The sequence below is a fragment of the Stenella coeruleoalba genome (genome assembly GCF_951394435.1).
Source record: "Stenella coeruleoalba genome assembly, contig: scaffold_108, whole genome shotgun sequence".
In the NCBI taxonomy this organism is placed as follows: domain Eukaryota; kingdom Metazoa; phylum Chordata; class Mammalia; order Artiodactyla; family Delphinidae; genus Stenella; species Stenella coeruleoalba.
Genome location: NW_027646316.1, coordinates 702,207 through 721,092, shown reverse-complemented (window position 1 = coordinate 721,092; position 18,886 = coordinate 702,207). Strand labels below are relative to the sequence as shown.

At 43.3% G+C, this 18,886-nt stretch overlaps 1 long non-coding RNA gene across 4 annotated transcripts in view; it reads left to right on the top strand.

The window, feature by feature from the left end:
- Nucleotides 1–18,886, top strand: part of LOC307181176 — a 679,221-nt gene that overhangs the window by 128,462 nt on the left and 531,873 nt on the right. For 2 of the 4 annotated variants that reach the window (XR_013826070.1, XR_013826071.1), the window contains one exon: nucleotides 16,780–16,865. This is a non-coding gene — a long non-coding RNA (uncharacterized lncRNA). Of the gene's footprint in view, nucleotides 1–13,620; nucleotides 13,707–15,894; nucleotides 15,996–16,779; nucleotides 16,866–18,886 lie in introns of those variants that run through there. The other 2 variants (XR_013826072.1, XR_013826073.1) reach the window with 2 other exon arrangements.

Below are 18,886 nucleotides of genomic sequence, written 5' to 3'. Positions count from 1 at the left end.
TCTACCTCCTGAAATCGGTTTCCTGCAATTCTGCCCCGCTTTCAAGTCCTCTTGGCAGCCTTACTTCAGTATATTTTTGGACGATAGCTGTCATTTATAACTCTGCAGGTTTGTGAATTACAGTGCCCCTGAGCTCCTTTCTTCATCTCGCTTTCTTGTGACCTGGCCGCAACACCGCAGGATGGCTTCAGGCCCTAATCTGGTTCCGGCATGGCACGCTGAGCCTTTGGTTAATTCCTCTTCCTGGTGGGAAATGAGAGTTAAATTTGCCCGTCCAGACACCTCCAGGTAGTCTCTCATTGGTTCTCGCTATTCCTGTTCATCTTCCACAGAAATTGCAAACTGGGCCAAACAGGAGGTTAAAGGCACTGACTCTCCAAGTGGGGAGAGTGTTAGTAAAGCGTCTGGAATGTTGCACCTGAGTACCAGGGTACGAAAACTGAGACATATTTGAACACATCTCCCGATCACATGGTTGATCATACTCTAGGTTCCACATGCATGTTTTAGCTGAAGGAAGAATACCTTAAACCTGGGTAGTTGAAACCCGTGGAATGGGTACCATGCAATATGACTTCAAAGGGTCTTCATTTGCTCACCGAACCTCTCCAATCCTATCACTGCTGCGTTTATGCCCCTGTACACATGCTTGATTCTCTTTCGGAGACATAGCAATCCATAGGTTTTAAGATACTTACTAGTCAGGTACATTCTTAGGCGTTTAATATGCGGTGTTGAGTCCATTTCGTTGAACAAGGAGTAGCTCTTGTCTATTCCATATTTGGCTTAAGGAACTTTATCTGTGCTCATTTCAATCTCTGGTTTTATGCAGCACCCCAACTCACCTTTCCCCTTAAGCAAGCATAAGTTGGTTTTCTAAATTTGAGACCCTGTTCTGTTCTGTAATTCAGTTCCTGTGTAGCCAAGTTTACATTCCGTGTATTACTGATATCTTATGATGTTTCTTTTTCTGTGTGACTTATTTCAGTTAGAATCATCATACCTGAATCCACTCATTGTGCTGCTAAGGGCCTGACGACAAAGATTTCATTGCTGAGTGATATTGCTTTGTAAGTAAATACCACAACTTCTTTATCCATTTTTCACTTTCTGTGATGTTGAACTTGTACTGTAAACGAGGTTCTTGTAAACAGAGGCGTCCCAAACTTTGGGCTGGCTGTGTCTTTTTGATTTTAATTTCCATAAGCTATAGGACCATAAGTGGAAGTGCCCTAGGCTCTGTTGCTTTGTTTTTTAGATGTTTCAGGAAACACCATACACTTGTCCCGAGTGTCTGTTGGCAATTTACATCCCGCCCATCAGCATAACAAGGCTCCCAGTTCTCCATGGCCTGTCCTGCCTTTCTGGATTTTACACTTTTTTCAGATGGCCCTTTTGACCGGGGTGAAGTGAGACTTCATTTTAGTGCAGATTTTCTTTGCAAGCTTGCTTGGTTGGCTAAAAAGGGCGTATGCGTATTTTCCTGAATATATTCAGGAAAAAACGTATACGCACTTTTTGGCCAAGTGCATCATTGTGGACGTTCTGCCTCTTTTCCTATGCTTTCAATGCAATTCCAGTCTACCTCCTGAAATCGGTTTCCTGCAATTCTGCCCCGCTTTCAAGTCCTCTTGGCAGCCTTACTTCAGTATATTTTTGGACGATAGCTGTCATTTATAACTCTGCAGGTTTGTGAATTACAGTGCCCCTGAGCTCCTTTCTTCAACTCGCTTTCTTGTGAGCTGGCCGCAACACCGCAGGATGGCTTCAGGCCCTAATCTGGTTCCGGCACGGCACGCTGAGCCTTTGGTTATTTCCTCTTCCTGGTGGGAAATGAGAGTTAAATTTGCCCATCCAGACACCTCCAGCTAGTCTCTCATTGGTTCTCCCTATTCCTGTTCATCTTCCGCAGAAATTGCAAACTGGGCCAAACAGGAGGTTAAAGGCGCTGACTCTCCAAGTGGGGAGAGTGTTAGTAAAGCATCTGGAACGTTGCACCCGAGTACCAGGGGAGGAAAACTGAGACATATTTGAACACGTCTACCGTTCACACGGTTGATCATACTCTGGGTTCCACATGCATGTTTTAGCTGAAGGAAGAATACCTTAAACCTGGAGAGTTAAGACCCGTGGAATGGGTACCATGCAATATGACTTCAAAGGGTCTTCATTTGCTCACCAAACCTCTCCAATCCTATCACTGCTGCGTTTATACCCCTGTACATATGCTTGATTCTCTTTCGGAGACATAGCAATCCATAGGTTTTAAGATACTTACTAGTCAGGTACATTCTTAGGCGTTTAGTATGCGGTGTTGAGTCCATTTCGTTGAGCAAGGAGTAGCTCTTGTCTATTCCATATTTGGCTTAAGGAACTTTATCTGTGCTCATTTCAATCTCTGGTTTTATGCAGCACCCCAACTCACCTTTCCCCTTAAGCAAGCATAAGTTCGTTTTCTAAATTTGAGACCCTGTTCTGTTCTGTAATTCAGTTCCTCTGTAGCCAAGTTTACATTCCGTGTATTACTGATATCTTATGATGTTTCTTTTTCTGTGTGACTTATTTCAGTTAGAATCATCATACATGAATCCACTCATGGTGCTGCTAAGGGCCTGATGGCATAGATTTCATTGCTGAGTGATATTGCTCTGTAAGTAAATACCACAACTTCTTTATCCATTTTACACTTTCTGCGATGTTGAACTTGTACGGTAAACGAGGTTCTTGTAAACAGAGCCGTCCCAAACTTTGGGGTGGCTGTGTCTTTTTGATTTTAATTTCCCTAAGTTATAGGACTATAAGTGGAAGTGCCCTAGGCTCTGTTGCTTTGTTTTTTAGATGTTTCAGGAAACACCATACACTTCTCCCGAGTGTCTGTTGGCAATTTACATCCCGCCCATCAGCATAACAAGGCTCCCAGTTCTCCATGGCCTGTCCTGCCTTTCTGGATTTTACACTTTTTTCAGATGGCCCTTGTGCCCAGGGGGAAGTGAGACTTCATTGTAGTGCAGATTTCCTTTGCAAGCTTGCTTGGTTGGCCAAAAAGGGCGTATGCGTTTTTTCCTGAATATATTCAGGAAAAAACGCATACGCCCTTTTTGGCCAAGTGCATAATTGTGACGTTCTGCCTCTTTTCCTATGCTTTCAATGCAATTCCAGTCTACCTCCTGAAATCGGTTTCCTGCAATTCGGCCCCGCTTTCAAGTCCTCTTGGCAGCCTTACTTCAGTATATTTTTGGACGATAGCTGTCATTTATAACTCTGCAGGTTTGTGAATTACAGTGCCCCTGAGCTCCTTTCTTCAACTCGCTTTCTAGTGAGCTGGCCGCAACACCGCAGGATGGCTTCAGGCCCTAATCTGGTTCCGGCATGGCACGCTGAGCCTTTGGTTAATTCCTCTTCCTGGTGGGAAATGAGAGTTAAATTTGCCCATCCAGACACCTCCAGCTAGTCTCTCATTGGTTCTCGCTATTCCTGTTCATCTTCCGCAGAAATTGCAAACTGGGCCAAACAGGAGGTTAAAGGGACTGACTCTCCAAGTGGGGAGAGTGTTAGTAAAGCGTCTGGAATGTTGCACACGAGTACCAGGGGAGGAAAACTGAGACATATTTGAACACGTCTCCCATTCACACAGTTGATCATACTCTGGGTTCCACATGCATGTTTTAGCTGAAGGAAGAATACCTTAAACCTGGAGAGTTGAGACCCGTGGAATGGGTACCATGAAATATGACTTCAAAGGGTCTTCATTTGCTCACCGAACCTCTGCAATCCTATCACTGTTGCGTTTATGGCCCTGTACACATGCTTGATTCTCTTTTGGAGACATAGCAATCCATAGGTTTTAAGATACTTACTAGTCAGGTACATTCTTAGGCGTTTAATATGCGGTGTTGAGTCCATTTCGTTGAGCAAGGAGTAGCTCTTGTCTATTCCATATTTGGCTTAAGGAACTTTATCTGTGCTCATTTCAATCTCTGGTTTTATGCAGCACCCCAACTCACCTTTCCACTTAAGCAAGCATAAGTTGGTTTTCTAAATTTGAGACCCTGTTCTGTTTTGGAATTCAGTTCCTGTGTAGCCAAGTTTACATTCCGTGTATTACTGATATCTTACGATGTTTCTTTTTCTGTGTGACTTATTTCAATTAGAATCATCATACCTGAATCCACTCATTGTGCTGCTAAGGGCCTGATGACATAGATTTCATTGCTGAGTGATATTGCTTTGTAAGTAAATACCACAACTTCTTTATCCATTTTTCACTTTCTGCGATGTTGATCTTGTAGTGTAAACGAGGTTCTTGTAAACAGAGGCGTCCCAAACTTTGGGGTGGCTGTGTCTTTTTGATTTTAATTTCCCTAAGCTATAGGACCATAAGTGGAAGTGCCCTAGGCTCTGTTGCTTTGTTTTTTACATGTTTCGGGAAACACCATACACTTCTGCGGAGTGTCTGTTGGCAATTTACATCCCGCCCATCAGCATAACAAGGCTCCCAGTTCTCCATGGCCTGTCCTGCCTTTCTGGATTTTACACTTTTTTCAGATGGCCCTTTTGACTGGGAGGAAGTGAGATTTCATTGTAGTGCAGATTTCCTTTGCAAGCTTGCTTGGTTGGCCAAAAAGGGCGTATGCGTTTTTTCCTGAATATATTCAGGAAAAAACGCATACGCCCTTTTTGGCCAAGTGCATCCTTGTGGACGCTCTGCCTCTTTTCCTATGCTTTCAATGCAATTCCAGTGTACCTCCTGAAATCGGTTTCCTGCAATTCTGCTCCACTTTCAAGTCCTCTTGGCAGCCTTACTTCAGTATATTTTTGGACGATAGCTGTCATTTATAACTCTGCAGGTTTGTGAATTACAGTGCCCCTGAGCTCCTTTCTTCAACTCGCTTTCTTGTGAGCTGGCCGCAACACCGCAGGATGGCTTCAGGCCCTAATCTGGTTCCGGTACGGCAGGCTGAGCCTTTGGTTATTTCCTCTTCCTGGAGGGAAATGAGAGTTCAATTTGCCCGTCCAGACACCTCCAGCTAGTCGCTCAATGGTTCTCCCTATTCCTGTTCATCTTCCGCAGAAATTGCAAACTGGGCCAAACAGGAGGTTAAAGGCGCTGACTCTCCAAGTGGGGAGAGTGTTAGTAAAGCGTCTGGAATGTTGCACCCGAGTACCAGGGGAGGAAAACTGAGACATATTTGAACACATCTCCCGTTCACACGGTTGATCATACTCTGGGTTCTACATGCATGTTTTAGGTAAAGGAAGAATACCTTAAACCTGGAGAGGTGAGATCCGTGTAATGGGTACCATGCAATATGACTTCAAAGGGTTTTCATTTGTTCACCGAACCTCTCCAATCCTATCACTGCTGCGTTTATGGCCCTGTAAACACGCTTGATTCTCTTTTGGAGACATAGCAATCCATAGGTTTTAAGATACTTACTAGTCAGGTACATTCTTAGGCGTTTAATATGGGGTGTTGAGTCCATTTCGTTGAGCAAGGAGTAGCTCTTGTCTATTCCATATTTGGCTTAAGGAACTTTATCTGTGCTCATTTCAATCTCTGGTTTTATGCAGCACCCCAACTCACCTTTCCCCTTAAGCAAGCATAAGTTGGTTTTCTAATTTCGAGACCCTGTTCTGTTTTGGAATTCAGTTCCTGTGTAGCCAAGTTTACATTCCGTGTATTAGTGATATCTTATGATGTTTCTTTTTCTGTGTGACTTATTTCAGTTAGAATCATCGTAGCTGAATCCACTCATTATGCTGCTACGGGCCTGATGACATAGATTTCATTGCTGAGTGATACTGCATTGTACGTAAGTACCACATGTTCTTTATCCATTTTTCACTTTCTGTGATACTGAACTTGTACGATAAATGAGGTTCTTGTAAACAGAGGCGTCCCAAACATTGGGGTGGCTGTGTCTTTTTGATTTTAATTTCCCTAAGCTATAGGACCATAAGTGGAAATGCCCTAGGCTCTGTTGCTTTGTTTTTTAGAGGTTTCAGGAAACACCATACACTTCTCCCCAGTGGCTGTTGACAATTTACATCCCGCCCATCAGCATAACAAGGCTCCCAGTTCTCCATGGCCTGTCCTGCCTTTCTGGATTTTACACTTTTTTCAGATGGCCCTTTTTACCGGGGGGAAGTGAGACTTCATTGTAGTGCAGATTTCCTTTGCAAGCTTGCTTGGTTGGCCAAAAAGGGCGTATGCGTTTTTTCCTGAATATATTCAGGAAAAAACGCATACGCCCTTTTTGGCCAAGTGCATCATTTTAGACGTTCTGCCTCTTTTCCTATGCTTTAAATTCAATTCCAGTCTACCTCCTGAAATCGGTTTCCTGCAATTCTGCCCCGCTTTCAAGTCCTCTTGGCAGCCTTACTTCAGTATATTTTTGGATGATAGCTGTCATTTATAACTCTGCAGATTTGTGAATTACAGTGCCCCTGAGCTCCTTTCTTCAACTCGCTTTCTTGTGACCTGGCCGCAACACCGCAGGATGGCTTCAGGCCCAATCTGGTTCCGGCACGGCACGCTGAGCCTTTGGTTAATTCCTCTTCCTGGTGGGAAATTTGAGTTAAAATTGCCCGTCCAGACACCTCCAGCTAGTCTCTCATTGGTTCTCCCTAATCCTCTTCATCTTCCGCAGAAATTGCAAACTGGGCCAAACAGGAGGTTAAAGGCACTGACTCTCCAAGTGGGGAGAGTGTTAGTAAAGCGTCTGGAATGTTGCACCCGTGTACCAGGGGACGAAAACTGAGACATATTTGAACATGTCTCCCGATCACGTGGTTGATCATACTCTGTGTTCCACATGCATGTTTTAGCTGAAGGAAGAATCCCTTAAACCTGGAGAGTTGAGACCCATGGAATGGGTACCATGCAATATGACTTCAAAGTGTCTTCATTTGCTCACCGAACCTCTCCAATCCTATCACTGCTGCGTTTATGCGCCTGTACACATGCTTGATTCTCTTTCGGAGCCATAGCAATCCATAGGTTTTAAGATACTTACTAGTCAGGTACATTCTTAGGCGTTTAATATGTGGTGTTGAGTCCATTTCGTTGAGCAAGGAGTAGCTCTTGTCTGTTACATATTAGGCTTAAGGAAATTTATCTGTGCTCATTTCAATCTCTGGTTTTATGCAGCACCCCAACTCACCTTTCCCCTTAAGGAAGCATAAGTTGGTTTTCTAAATTTGAGACCCTGTTCTGATTTGTAATTCAGTTCCTGTGTAGCCAAGTTTACATTCCGTGTATTAGTGATATCTTATGATGTTTCTTTTTCTGTGTGACTTATTTCAGTTAGAATCATCATACCTGAATCCTCTCATTATGCTCCTATGGGCATGATGACATAGATTTCATTGCTGAGGGATATTGCATTGTACGTAAGTACCACAACTTCTTTATCCATTTTTCACTTTCTGCGATACAGAATGTGTACCGTAAACGAGGTTCTTTTAAACAGAGCCATCCAAAACTTTGGGGTAGCTGTGTCTTTTTGATTTAAATTTCCCTAAGCTATAGGACCATAAGTGGAAATGCCCTAGGCTCTGTTGCTTTGTTTTTTAGATGTTTCAGGAAACACCCTACACTTCTCCCCAGTCGCTGTTGGCAATTTACATCCCGCCCATCAGCATAACAAGGTTCTCAGTTCTCCAAGGCCTGTCCTGCCTTTCTGGATTTTACACTTTTTTCAGATGGCCCTTTTGACCGGGGGGAAGTGAGACTTCATTGTAGTGCAGATTTCCTTTGCAAGCTTGCTTGGTTGACCAAAAAGGGCGTATGCGTTTTTTCCTGAATATATTCAGGAAAAAACGCATACGCCCTTTTTGGCCAAGTGCATCATTGTGGAGGTTCTGCCTCTTTTCCTCTGCTTTAAATGCAATTCCAGTCTACCTCCTGAAATCAGTTTCCTGCAATTCTGCCCCGCTTTCAAGTCCTCTTGGCAGCCTTACCTCAGTATATTTTTGGACGATAGCTGTCATTTATAAGTCTGCAGGTTTGTGAATTACAGTGCCCCTGAGCTCCTTTCTTCAACTCGCTTTCTTGTGAGCTGGCCGCAACACCGCAGGATTGCTTAAGGCTCTAATCTTGTTCCAGCACGGCATGCTGAACCTTTGGTTAATTCCTCTTCCTGGTGGGAAATGAGAGTTCAATTTGCCCGTCCAGACACGTCCAGCTAGTCTCTCATTGGTTCTCCCTATTCCTCTTCATCTACCACAGAAATTGCAAACTGGGCCAAACAGGAGTTTAAAGGCACTGACACCCCAAGTGGGGAGAGTGTTAGTAAAGCGTCTGGAATGTTGCACCCGAGTACCAGGGGACGAAAACTGAGACATATTTGAACACGTCTCCCGATCACATGGTTGATCATATTTTGGGTTCCACATGCAAGTTTTAGCTGAAGAAAGAATCCCTTAAACCTGGAGAGTTGAGACCCGTGGAATGGGTACCATGCAATATGACTTCAAAGGGCCTTCATTTGCTCACCGAACCTCTCCAGAGCTATCACTGCTGCATGTGCCCCTGTACACAAGCTGGATTCACTTTCAGAGACATAGCAATCCATAGGTTTCCATATACTTACTAGTCAGGTACATTCTTATGCGTTTAATATGGGGAGTTGAGTCCATTTCGTTGAGGAAGGAGTAGCTCTTGTCTATTACATATTTGGCTAAGGAACTTTATCTGTGCTCATTTCAATCTCTGGTTTCATGCAGCACCCCAACTCTCCTTTCCCCTTAAGGAAGCATAAGTTGGTTTTCTACATATGAGACACTGTTCTGTTTTTAATTCTATTCCTGTGTAGCCAAGTTTACATTCCGTATATTAGTGATATCTTATGATGTTTCTTTTTCTGTGTGATTTATTTCACTTAGAATCATCCTACCTGAATCCCCTCATTATGCTGCTACGGGCCTGATGACATAGATTTCATTGCTGAGTGATATTGCATTGTACGTAAGTACCACAACTTCTTTATCCATTTTTTGCTTTGTGTGATATTGAACTTGTACAGTAAACGAGGTTCTTGTAAACAGAGACGTCCCAAATTTTGGGGTGGCTGTGTCTTTTCGATTTTAATTTCACTAAGCTATAGGACCATAAGTGGAACTGCCCTAAGCTCTTTTGCTTTGTTTTTTAGATGTTTCAGGAAACACCATACACTTCTCCAGAGTGGACTTTGGCAATTTTCATCCCGCCCATCAGCATAGTAAAGCTCCCAGTTCTCCATGGCCTGTCCTGCCTTTCTGGATTTTACACTTTTTTCAGATGGCCCTTTTGACCGGGGGGCAGTGAGACTTCATTGTAGTACAGTTTTCCTTTGCAAGCTTGCTTGGTTGGCCAAAAAGGGCGTATGCGTTTTTTCCTGAATATATTCAGGAAAAAACGCATACGCCCTTTTTGGCCAAGTGCATCATTGTGGACGTTCTGCCTCTTTTCCTATGCTTTAAATGCAATTCCAGTCTACCTCCTGAAATCGGTTTCTTGCAATTCTGCCCCGATTTCAAGTCCTCTTGGCAGCCTTACTTCAATATATTTTTGGACGATAGCTGTCATTTATAACTCTGCAGGTTTGTGAATTACAGTGCCCCTGAGCTCCTTTCTTCAACTCGCTTTCTTTTGAGCTGGCCGCAACACCGCAGGATGGCTTCAGGCCCTAATCTGGTTCCGGCACGGCACGCTGAGCCTTTGGTTAATTCCTCTTCCTGGTTGGAAATGAGAGTTAAATTTGCCCTTCCAGACACCTCCAGCTAGTCTCTCATTGGTTCTCCCTATTCCTGTTCATCTTCCTCAGAAATTGCAAAGTGGGCCAAACAGGAGTTTAAAGGCACTAACTCTACAAGTGAGGAGAGTGTTAGTAAAGGGTCTGGAATGTTGCACCCGAGCACCTGGGGACGAAAACTGAGACATATTTGAACACGTCTCCCGATCACATGGTTGATCATACTCTGGGTTCCACATGCATGTTTTAGCTGAAGGAAGAATCCCTTAAACCTGGAGAGTTGAGACCCGTGGAATGGATACCATGCAATATGACTTCAAAGGGTCTTCATTTGCTCACCGAACCTCTCCAATCCTATCACTGCTGCATTTATGCCCCTGTACACACGCTTGATTCTCTTTTGGAGACATAGCAATCCATAGGTTTTAAGATACTTACTAGTCAGGTACATTCTTCAGCGTTTAATATGGGGTGTTGAGTCCATTTCGTTCAGCAAGGAGAAGCTCTTGTCTCTTAAATATTAGGCTTAAGGAACTTTATCTGTGCTCATTTCAATCTCTGGTTTTATGCAGCACCCCAACTCACCTTTCCCCTTAAGCAAGCATAAGTTGGTTTTCTAAATTTGAGACGCTGTTCTGTTTTATAATTCAGTTCCTGTGTAGCCAAGTTTACATTCCGTGTATTAGTGATATCTTATCATGATTCTTTTTCTGTGTGACTTATTTCACTTAGAAACATCGTACCTGAATCCACTCATTATGTTCCTTAAGGCCTGATGACATAGATTTCATTGCTGAGTGATATTGCATTGTACATAAGTACCACAACTTCTTTATCCATTTTTCACTTTCTGTGATATTGAACTTGTACCGTAAACGAGGTTCTTGTAAAGAGAACCGTCCCAAACTTTGGGGTGGCTGTGTCTTTTTGATTTTCATTTCCCTAAACTATAGGACCATAAGTGGAAGTGCCCTAGGCTCTGATGCTTTGTCTTTTAGATGTTTCAGGAAACACCATACACTTCTCCCCAGTGGCTGTTGGCAATTTACATCCCGTCCATCAGCATAACAAGGCTCCCAGTTCTCCATGGCCTGTCCTGCCTTTCTGGATTTTACACTTTTCTCAGCTGGCCCTTTTGACTGGGGGCAGTGAGACTTCATTGTAGTGCAGATGTCCTTTGCAAGCTTGCTTGGTTGGCCAAAAAGGGCGTATGCGTTTTTTCCTGAATATATTCAGGAAAAAACGCATACGCCCTTTTTGGCCAAGTGCATCATTGTGGACGTTCTGTCTCTTTTCCTATGCTTTAAATGCAATTCCAGTCTACCTCCTGAAATCGGTTTTCTGCAATTCTGCCCCGCTTTCAAGTCCTCTTGGCAGCCTTACTTCAGTATATTTTTGGACGATAGCTGTCATTTATAACTCTGCAGGTTTGTGCATTACAGTGCCCCTGAGCTCCTTTCTTCAACTCGCTTTCTTGTGAACTGGCCACAACACCGCAGGATGGCTTCAGGCCCTAATCTGGTTGCGGCACGGCATGCTGAGCCTTTGGTTATTTCCTCTTCCTGGTGGGAAATGAGAGTTAAATTTGCCCGTCCAGACACCTCCAGCTAGTCTCTCATTGGTTCTCCCTATTCCTGTTCATCTTCCGCAGAAATTGCAAACTGGGCCAAACAGGAGGTTAAAGGCGCTGACTCTCCAAGTGGGGAGAGTGTTAGTAAAGCGTCTGGAATGTTGCACCCGAGTACCAGGGGAGGAAAACTGAGACATATTTGAACACGTCTCCCGATCACATGGTTGATCATACTCTAGGTTCCACATGCATGTTTTAGCTGAAGGAAGAATACCTTAAACCTGAGTAGTTGAAACTCGTGGAATGGGTACCATGCAATATGACTTCAAAGGGTCTTCATTTGCTCACGGGACCTCTCCAATCCTATCACTGCTGCGTTTATGCCCCTGTACACATGCTTGATTCTCTTTTGGAGACATAGCAATCCATAGGTTTTAAGATACTTACTAGTCAGGTACATTCTTAGGCGTTTAATATGCGGTATTGAGTCCATTTCATTGAGCAAGGAATAGCTCTTGTCTATTCCATATTTGGCTTAAGGAACTTTATCTGTGCTCATTTCAATCTCTGGTTTTATGCAGCAGCCCAACTCACCTTTCCCCTTAAGCAAGCATAAGTTGGTTTTCTAAATTTGAAACCCTGTTCTGTTCTGTAATTCAGTTCCTGTGTAGCCAAGTTTACATTCCGTGTATTACTGATATCTTATGATGTTTCTTTTTCTGTGTGACTTATTTCAGTTAGAATCATCATACCTGAATCCACTCATTGTGCTGCTAAGGGTCTGATGACATAGATTTCATTGCTGAGTGATATTGCTTTGTAAGTAAATACCACAACTTCTTTATCCATTTTTCACTTTCTGCGATGTTGAACTTGTACTGTAAACGAGGTTCTTGTAAACAGAGGCGTCCCAAACTTTGGCGTGGCTGTGTCTTTTTGATTTTAATTTCCCTAAGCTATAGGACCATAAGTGGAAGTGCCCTAGGCTCTGTTGCTTTGTTTTTTAGATGTTTCAGGAAACACCATACACTTCTCCCGAGTGTCTGTTGGCAATTTATATCCCGCCCATCAGCATAACAAGGTTCCCAGTTCTCCATGGCCTGTCCTGCCTTTCTGGATTTTACACTTTTTTCAGATGGCCCTTTTGACCGGGGGGAAGTGAGACTTCATGTAGTGCAGATTTCTTTTGCAAGTTTGCTTGGTTGGCCAAAAAGTGCGTATGCGTTTTTTCCTGAATATATTCAGGAAAAAACGCATACGCCCTTTTTGGCCAAGTGCATCATTGTGGACGTTCTGCCTCTTTTCCTATGCTTTCAATGCAATTCCAGTCTACCTCCTGAAATCGGTTTCCTGCAATTCTGCCCCGCTTTCAAGTCCTCTTGGCAGCCTTACTTCAGTATATTTTTGGACGATAGCTGTCATTTATAACTCTGCAGGTTTGTGAAATACAGTGCCCCTGAGCTCCTTTCTTCAACTCGCTTTCTTTTGAGCTGGCCGCAACACCGCAGGATGGCTTCAGGCCCTAATCTGGTTCCGGCACGGCATGCTGAGCCTTTGGTTATTTCCTCTTCCTGGTGGGAAATGAGAGTTAAATTTGCCCGTCCAGACACCTCCAGCTAGTCTCTCATTGTTTCTCGCTATTCCTGTTCATCTTCCGCAGAAATTGGAAACTGGGCCAAACAGGAGGTTAAAGGCGCTGACTCTCCAATTTGGGAGAATGTTAATAAAGCGTCTGGAATGTTGCACCCGAGTACCAGGGGAGGAAAACTGAGACATATTTGAACACGTCTCCCGTTCACACTGTTGATCATACTCTGGGTTCCACATGCATGTTTTAGCTGAAGGAAGAATACCTTAAACCTGGAGAGTTGAGACCCGTGGAATGGGTACCATGCAATATGACTTCAAAGGGCCTTCATTTGCTCACCGAACCTCTCCAGAGCTATCACTGCTGCATGTGCCCCTGTACACAAGCTGGATTCACTTTCAGAGACACAGCAATCCATAGGTTTCCATATACTTACTAGTCAGGTACATTCTTATGCGTTTAATATGGGGAGTTGAGTCCATTTCGTTGAGCAAGGAGTAGCTCTTGTCTATTACATATTTGGCTAAGGAACTTTATCTGTGCTCATTTCAATCTCTGGTTTTATGCAGCACCCCAACTCTCCTTTCCCCTTAAGCAAGCATAAGTTGGTTTTCTACATATGAGACCCTGTTCTGTTTTTAATTCTGTTCCTGTGTAGCCAAGTTTACATTCCGTGTATTAGTGATATCTTATGATGTTTCTTTTTCTATGTGATTTATTTCACTTAGAATCATCATACCTGAATCCCCTCATTATGCTGCTACGGGCCTGATGACATAGATTTCATTGCTGAGTGATATTGCATTGTACGTTAGTACCACAACTTCTTTATCCATTTTTTGCTTTGTGTGATATTGAACTTGTACAGTAAACGAGGTTCTTGTAAACAGAGATGTCCCAAATTTTGGGGTGGCTGTGTCTTTTCGATTTTAATTTCCCTAAGCTATAGGACCGTAAGTGGAACTGCCCTAAGCTCTGTTGCTTTGTTTTTTAGATGTTTCAGGAAACACCATACACTTCTCCAGAGTGGCTGTTGGCAATTTTCATCCCGCCCATCAGCATAATAAAGCTCCCAGTTCACCATGGTCTGCCTGCCTTTCTGGATTTTACACTTTTTTCAGATGGCCCTTTTGACCGGGGGGCAGTGGGACTTCATTGTAGTACAGTTTACCTTTGCAAGCTTGCTTGGTTGGCCAAAAAGGGCGTATGCGTTTTTTCCTGAATATATTCAGGAAAAAACGCATACGCCCTTTTTGGCCAAGTGCATCATTGTGGACGTTCTGCCTCTTTTCCTATGCTTTCAATGCAATTCCAGTCTACCTCCTGAAATCGGTTTCCTGAAATTCTGCCCCGCTTTCAAGTCCTCTTGGCAGCCTTACTTCAGTATATTTTTGGACGATAGCTGTCATTTATAAGTCTGCAGGTTTGTGAATTACAGTGCCCCTGAGCTCCTTTCTTCAACTCGCTTTCTTGTGAGCTGGCCGCAACACCGCAGGATGGCTTCAGGGCCTAATCTGGTTCCGTCACGGCACGCTGAGCCTTTGGTTAATTCCTCTTCCTGGTGGGAAGTGAGAGTTCAATTTGCCCGTCCAGACACCTCCAGCTAGTCTCTCATTGGTTCTCGCTATTCCTGTTCATCTTCCGCAGAAATTGCAAACTGGGCCAAACAGGAGGTTAAAGGGACTGACTCTCCAAGTCGGGAGAGTGTTAGGAAAGCGTCTGGAATGTTGCACCAGAGTACCAGGGGACGAAAACTGAGACATATTTGAACACGTCTCCCGATCACATGGTTGATCATATTCTGGGTGCCACATGCATGTTTTAGCTGAAGGAAGAATCCCTTAAACCTGGAGAGTTGAGACCCGTGGAATGGGTACCATGCAATATGACTTCAAAGGGTCTTCATTTGCTCACCGAACCTCTCCAGTCTTATCACTGCTGCGTTTATGCCCCTGTACACACGCTTGATTCTCTTTTGGAGACATAGCAATCCATAGGTTTTAAGATACTTACTAGTCAGGTACATTCTTAGGCATTTAATATGGGGTGTTGAGTCCATTTCGTTGAGCAAGGAGTAGCTCTTGTCTGTTACATATTAGGCTTAAGGAACTTTATCTCTGCTCATTTCAATCTCTGGTTTTAGGCAGCACCCCAACTCACCTATCGCCTTAAGAAAGCATAAGTTGGTTTTCTAAATTTGAGACCCTGTTCTGTTTTGGAATTCAGTTCCTGTGTAGCCAAGTTTACATTCTGTGTATTAGTGATATCTTATGATGTTTCTTTTTCTGTGTGACATATTTCAGTTAGAATCATCATACCTGAATCCACTCATTATGCTGCTACGGGCCTGATGACATAGATTTCATTGCTGAGGGATATTGCATTGTACGTAAGTACCACAACTACTTTATCCATTTTTCACTTTCTGCGATATTGAACTTGTATTGTAAATGAGGTTCTTGTAAACAGAGCCATCCCAATCTTTGGGGTGGCTGTGTCTTTTTATTTTCATTTCCCTAAGCTATAGGACCGTAAGTGGAACTGCCCTAAGCTCTGTTGCTTTGTTTTTTAGATGTTTCAGGAAACACCATACACTTCTCCAGAGTGGCTGTTGGCAATTTTCATCCCACCCATCAGCATAATAAAGCTCCCAGTTCTCCATGGCCTGTCCTGCCTTTCTGGATTTTACACTTCTTTCAGATGGCCCTTTTGACCGGGGGGCAGTGAGACTTCATTGTAGTACAGTTTTCCTTTGCAAGTTTGCTTGGTTGGCCAAAAACGGCGTATGCGTTTTTTCCTGAATATATTCAGGAAAAAACGCATACGCCCTTTTTGGCCAAGTGCATCATTGTGGACGTTCTGCCTCTTTTCCTATGCTTTCAATGCAATTCCAGTCTACCTCCTGAAATCGGTTTCCTGCAATTCTGCCCCGCTTTCAAGTCCTCTTGGCAGCCTTACTTCAGTATATTTTTGGACCATAGCTGTCATTTATAAGTCTGTAGGTTTGTGAATGACAGTGCCCCTGAGCTCCTTTCTTCAACTCGCTTTCTTGTGAGCTGGCCGCAACACCGCAGGATTGCTTGAGACCCTAGTGTGGTTCCGGCATGGCACGCTGAGCCTTTGGTTAATTCCTCTTCCTGGTGGGAAATGAGAGTTAAATTTGCACGTCCAGACACCTCCAGCTAGTCTCTCATTGGTTCTCCCTATTCCTGTTCATCTTCCGCAGAAATTGCAACCTGGGCCAAACAGGAAGTTGAAGGCACTGACTCTCCAAGTGGGGAGAGTGTTAGTAAAGTGTCTGGAATGTTGCACACGAGTACCAGGGGACAAAAACTGAGACACATTTGAACACGTTTCCCGATCACACGGTGGATCATACTCTGTGTTCCACATGAATGTTTCAGCTGAAGGAAGAATCCCTTAAACTTGGAGAGTTGAGACCCTTGGAATGGATACCATGCAATATGACTATAAAGGGTCTGCATTTGCTCACCGAACCTCACCAATCCTGTCACTCCTGCGTGTATACCACTGTACACACGCTTGATTCTCTTTCGGAGACATAGCAATCCATAGGTTTTAAGATTCTTACTAGTCAGGTACATTCTTAGGCGTTTAATATGGGGTGTTGAGTCCACTTCGTTGAGCAAGGAGTAGCTCTTGTCTATTACATATTTGGCTTATGGAACGGTATCTGTGCTAATTTCAATCTCTGGTTTTCTGCAGCACCCCAACTCACCTTTCCCCTTAAGCAAGCATAAGTTGGTTTTCTACATTTGAGACCCTGTTCTGTTTTGTAATTCAGTTCCTGTGTAGCCAAGTTTACATTCCGTGTATTAGTGATATCTTATGATATTTCTTTTTCTGTGTGACCCTATTTCACTTAGAATCATCATACCTGAATCCACTCATTATGCTGCTACGGGCCTGATGACATAGATTTCATTGCTGAGTGATATTGCATTGTACTTAAGTACCACAACTTCTTTATCCATTTTTCGCTTTCTGTGATATTGAACTTGTACCGTAAACGAGGTTCTTGTAAACAGAGCTGTCCCAAACTTTGGGGTGGCTGTGTCTTTTTGATTTTCATTTCCGTAAGCTATAGGACCATAAGTGGAAGTGCCCTAGGCTCTGTTGCTTTGTTTTTTAGATGTTTCAGGAAACACCATACACTTCTCCAGAGAGTCTGTTGACAATTTACATCCCGCCCATCAGCATAACAAGGCTCCCAGTTCTTCATGGCCTGTCCTGCCTTTCTGGATTTTACACTTTTTTCAGATGGCCCTTTTGACTGGGCGGCAGTGAGACTTCATTGTAGTGCAGATTTCCTTTGCAAGCTTGCTTGGTTGGCCAGAAAGTGTGTATGGGTTTCTTCCTTAATATATTCAGGAAAAAAACGCATACGCCCTTTTTGGCCAAGTGCATGATTGTTGATGTTCTGAGTCTTTTCATATGTTTTCAATGCAATTCCAGTCTACCTCCTGAAATCGGTTTCCTGCAATTCTGCCTTGCTGTCAGTGCCTCTTCATAGCCTTACCTCAATATACTTTTGGAAAATAGTTGTCGTTTATAACTCTGCAGGTTTTTGAATTGCAGTTGCCCTTAGTTCCATTTTTCAGGTCTTATTTTTGTGATCTTGCCTCATATCCACAGGATTTCTTCAGGCCCTATTCTTCTTCTGGGGCACCTTGCTGTGCCTTTGGTTAATTCTTCTTCCTATGTGAAATTAGAGTGACATGTGGCCATTGAAACCGCTACAGCTATTTTCTCACTGGTTCCCCCTATTCCCATTCATCCTCCACACTAACTGCAGACTGTGCGATACCGGAACTTAAAGGCATTCACTCTCCATGTGGGGATGTTGTTAGTAAAGTGGCTGGAATGTTGATCCGGAGCCCCAGGAGAGGAAAATGAGGTGCGTTTTAGAAACCTTTCCCGATCATATTGTATACCATCTGCTGGATTTCCCATGCAAGGTTTAGCTGTAGGAAGGTTCCCTTCAACCTGGAGTGTTGGGACCCTTGGAATGAGTAGCATGAAGTATTGCATTAAACTTTCGGCAGTTGCTCACCAAAGCTCACCAATCCTCTCAACCCCAAGTGTCCAGTCTTATGTCTTATCCAGCTGTGGGTTTATATGTGGTCATTCCAGGTTGCATCACAGCCCCTGAGCGAATTTTGTAAGAAGTTTTCTCTCTTTCATTGTTTCTGCGTTTTGGTTTTAAAATTTATTTCTATAATGGGGTTTAGCTCATTTTCACTGCTGTGTTTGTGCCGTTTTGCACACACTTGATTCCCTTATGGAGATATATCAATACATGGGTTTTAAGATTCTTATTACTCAGATATATTTCTCTGCGGTGTATAGGGTGTGTTGAGGCCAGTTCATTGAGCAAGGTGTAGATCTTGTCTAATACCTATTTGGTTTATTGAACGGTATCTGTGCTAATTTCAAACTCTGGTTTTATGCATCACCCCACCTCTCCTTTCCCCTTAAGCTGACATAAGTGTGTTTTCTAAATGTGAGACACTGTTCTGTTTTGTAATTCATTTCTAGTGCAGCCATATTTATCCTCCCTCTATAAGTGATATCTTATGATATGTTTCTTTTTCTGTTTGACTTATTTCAAGTAGTATTATCGGACCTAATTCCACTCTTTATCCTTCTACTAGCCTTATTACATTGATTTCATGGTGAAGAGATATTCCATTGTACATAAGTACCACGTCTTCTTTATCCATTGTTCTCTTTCCTGGGATATTTAAGGTGTACTGAAGTTGAGGTTCTTGTAAACAGAGTAGCCCTAAACTGTGGTGTGCTTGTGTCTTGTTGATTTTTAGACTTCCCTAGATATACTCCCGTGATTGGAAGTGCCCTATGCTCTGTAGCTCTGTTTTTTAGATGATTTAGGAACCACCATACACTTCTCCAGAGTGGCTCCCGGCAGTGCACACACTGTCCATCAGTGTATAAAGACTCCCTGTTCTCCAT